The following is a 4,512-nucleotide window of genomic DNA, read 5'->3' as shown; positions in this document are numbered from 1 at the left end:
GACAGCGCCAGTCCTGCGCCTCCACCGCCCCCAGCCGCTCGGCTTTGGGGCTGGACCCTCGGGGCTCTGACCTCCCTCTCCGCCCGTCACTCCTCCAGGCCCAGGGGCCACCTGTATCCGATTCTTGCTCTTCCCTCATTTCTGCTAAGATGTCAGTAAGTAAAACAATGTGGCTTAGCCGAGGAAATGTCCATGTTAAAGGAGAAATATTTTTAAAAATCATTTAACTCTTTCTTTCCCACCACCATTTATCCTCCCCCCATCACCACACTGTCCTGCGTGGCCCTCAGGTCTCTATTTTTTCATTTTCTGCTCAGTCCCACCCCCTCCCCGAGCTGTCTGGCTGCTCTGTCTGTGAGTCTGTCTCTATGTTGCTTCGTAGCTCAGTTTGTTCATTAAGTTCCACACATGAGTGAAGTCAAATGGTACTTGTCTTCCCCTGACTGGCTTGTTTTCACTCCGCATAATGTCCGTGTTAAAAGAGAAATCTTAAAACTAAGAGCTAGGGTCCCGGGGGGCACCTCTGCAGCCCGATCACTACGGGCGACGACCATCGCTCCCGGGGCGCCTGCCCGCCCCCTCCACAGCGGGGTCTGGTTTTTATCTCAAGGCAGCCTGGACATCACCTTTTCCAACATTAGCTTGAGAGTCCTGAAAGTGTAAGAATCCTCTCACATATACAATTTATGCTTTTCTTTAGGTTAGGCCCCTTACGCGAATAAACCAAGATTCTAAAATTTGCTTTAATTGTGAAAATTTTATTATAAAATGAAGTTTTTTTCTTATCGCAAAGTCAATGACTGCAGAACATAAAGAATAGCATAAAGCACCCAGGTTCCTCCCACTTCGGTGGAAACTTCCGGACACTCTGTGTGTATTACATACAAATATGTGCTTAAGAGAATGGGAGCCATACCTCACTGTGCACCCATTTTCTCCTACCTAATGGTGTTTATGACGCTTTTATGATTTTTTATTTCTTAAATATTTTCCTGACTTCATTTTATTATATACATGGGGAATAATTTATTTAACCAACCAGATGGGGCTGGATATTTAACACATCTTCAGAGGATCATGAACATTTCTGCAATTATTTCTTTTTTAAAACAAGTATATTTTTATTGACTTCAGAGAGGAAGGGAGAGGGAGAGAGAAACATCAATGATGAGAGTCACTGAGCGGCTCTCCTGTGCACCCCCTGATGGGGATCAAGCTCACAACCCCGGCCGGTGCCCTGACCCGGAATCGAACCCTGACCTCCTGGATCATAGGTCGTCACTCAACCGCTGAGCCACGCCGGCCAGACTCTGCAATTATTTCAAATGTGAACAGAACGCTGGGAAGTAAGGGAAGTAAAAGCTTTGATTCCAAATTCAGCCTTTGGGCCTCTATGATGGTGGCACAGTTTTGAGCTCTATAATCTAAGATAAATAGAGAAACCTGAGGAGTCCCAGGAGGACAGTAAACAAAGGACTGAGAAATAGGAATTGAAATTATTTAACCTTAAGAATCGAAAGCTTACAGATGAGTATATTTATACTTATTTATAGAAGAAGACTGTCCAATAACACCTTCTACCTTCATGATGTCACTCCCCCAGTCCATCAATATTACAGTTATCATTGTGTGTCTCCACTTCTAGTCTGAGAGCCCCAGCAGGCAGCACCCATCTCATTGCTCCATTTACCCGGAGCAGGTGCCGTTTGAAGAGAAATGTCCTGCGCAGGAGTTGGACAGAGTTATGAATCTCAAAGGAAGAGAGAGCAGTGACAATGAGCCCTGCCACTGTCACTATGCTAATTGTCATAAACATGCAACTGTCCGGGCTCCTGTGGCCTGTGGCCTGTGCCCTGGAGGAGAGCTGAGAGCTCTTCTCACTGCCTCACTGCAGTAAGTCAGGTCCTGTGTATGTGCCACCGAAATGTAAACACAATTGTGCGGAAACTGGGACCCACTCGCTGGTCCGAGCTGCAGGGAATGGTGGCTGAAGGCGTCCGTGTTCACACAGGCCTGTTTGCTCCGGGGTGAGCGTGGCTGGAAGTGCCTCATTCCAGCGTGGTGACCCGATAGTCCCTAGGCCGAGGGGCAAGTTTTCCATAACGGTGGTTCCATGTAAGTTTTGTGGGCATTTTTTGGACTAACTATCTAGGAGATAAAGCTTTAAGATCTCTAAAGACAAATTGAGAATGGCAGCAGCTGGCACACAGCACCTCCACGTCCTCCGCTTACGCTTCCACACACTGAGGGTGGTTGAAAAATGTTACCAGCCTCTTGAGTAGTAAGGCAACCACACTTTTAGGTTGTTTGAACCGTGACTCCCCACATGTGATGACAAAAATAATCTAGGTGGTCTGGCCTTGTTAAACTAGGCCTGGTTCCGGTGAGGGCTGTTTGTTAACAGGAAACAGAAAATGTCCTTGATGCGAAATCTTCATGTTTATTTGGTAGCAGGTAACAAAATAAAGGCTCTTATTTAGTCAAGTCTCCAGTCAAAAAAGGCAAACATCAAGGCTTGTCTCCTTACATGTTATTTCTAAAATAAATAAATAAAGCAGAGAAGCAAGTTTATCTTAATTTCCCCAGCAAAATCAAATAACCTGGAGTTGTGGGAACTAAACATTCTTTTAAGATAGCTCCGTTCGTTATTCCGCTGCTGGTTTGTGTAAAAGTGCTGCAGCTGCTGAACATAGTTCGCATTCAATAAATTTAGCTATTAGCTTTTTTAACAAAAACAATATCTCAATATAAAAACTCACTCAAAAAGCTAAAGGGTGCAGTTACACCAGGCAATAAATTTAATCTCAGAAAGGAAGGGAGGCCAATCAGAGGGAAAGGAAAATAGCAATTAAGATGATCAGAGGCAGTAGGGTAACAGGGGTCCCTGTCCTGCTGCATTTTTTAAAACCTAGTAAGGTGGTCAGTCCCACAGGTCCTGAAAAAGGTAGTGAACAGAGCTCATTACTTGTCCTTGTTCACAGCGCCACCTTCAGGACAGAAAGTTCACTTTAATTTAGAGCAAATGCATCCTTTTTGGCTGGAGCTGGGCGGAGGGCCTAAGGGTCAGGCATCCCAAAGACAAGGCTTATTTTACTTTAACTGATGATCATGAGAATGTCTGCTGTGATTCTTGCCGCCTGGCTGTGTTCCCTACAGAAGACCAATATGTGAGCTTTTAAATGTTGACGTGGGGCATTACAAAATTGATTAGAAACGAATGCGTATGGTTTCTAATTGAGTTTCCTTTGGACACCATACTTAGATCATAACATATAAATTACCCATTTTTTTGTTATCTCCAAGAGATGTAACAGCCCCCTTGATAATTTGCTCCTTTAACCAGTCTCATAAGGAAATTTTCCATTCTGTCGAATAAAAAATGGAATTCAGCAATTACTTACTTTTAGTACTTACAGTAAGTACCAGATGGATGAGTCGTTGGTTAAGGCACCAGAGCAGGTCGGATTAGGCGACCCGAGGGAGGAGAGGGGCAGCCCTGCCACCACCGCTGGCTTGGAGGGCTGCACCATCCCAGTGGGCATCATGTGTCCACCATCAGACATGTGAAAGGGTGGTTGCCTGTGAAACCGGGCAGTTTCCCAGCCCCTGGTACCACGCGGAGGTCACTTTGGTTGGTGACGTGTGGCCTGGAAGATGCAGTGGTGGGAGGAATGTTAGAGCTCCCTGAGTCCACTCTTACCATTTTATACATAATCAGACTTGGGGGAGAGGAGAACCTTGGCCAGAGCCACACTGCAGGTTGATGGCAGAGCAAGAGGGTCTGGCCTGGAGTAGAAAACCCCGCTGTTCTTTCCTCCGCCCCTAGTCCATCTGCTGCTCCAGGACTATTCTCAAGTCACAGCGACTGTGGGGACTGACATACCAAGCGTAAGTCTGGTGGTTAAGTCAGGATTCAATTCATTTATTTCCCAGACTTAAGCTCAGTGAGCACAGACTTGGAACACATCTAATGTGTATGTTCTAGTGACATAACAACCATCGGACTGGAGTGGAGCCATAGGGATCCCTGTTGATTCAGTGTATTGTATTTTTTAAAAAATAAATATTTTTATTGATTTCAGAGAGAGGAAGGGAGGGAGAGAGAGAGAAACATCAATGATGAGAATCATTGATCGACTGCCTCCTGCACGCCCCCGACTGGGGATCGAGCCCACAACCCGGGCATGTGCCCTGACCAGGAATCGAACTGCATCTCCTGGATCCTAGGCTGACACTCAACCGCTGAGCCACACCGGCCAGGCAGTGTATTTGTATTTTAAAAACTGGGTTGGAAGTTAGAATTTATTCACTCATATAATATTTATTGACCACCTACTACGTATCAGACACCTACTGTGTGTGGGCTTTGGACTTCAGGACATGGTCGTCTGGACAAGTGCTTTACAGAGACACATTTATTACTCAAATACTTTTAAAATTAGCCATTTAGGTACCATGACTTCATCCCAAAAGACAGGATTTGTATTTTCAGGGGTTTTGTAGTCTCTCTTT

Source organism: Miniopterus schreibersii (genome assembly GCF_964146895.1).
Source record: "Miniopterus schreibersii genome assembly, chromosome: 3".
In the NCBI taxonomy this organism is placed as follows: Eukaryota; Metazoa; Chordata; class Mammalia; order Chiroptera; family Miniopteridae; genus Miniopterus; species Miniopterus schreibersii.
The sequence above is the reverse complement of the archived record's forward strand: the minus strand, read 5'-3'. Positions refer to the sequence as shown.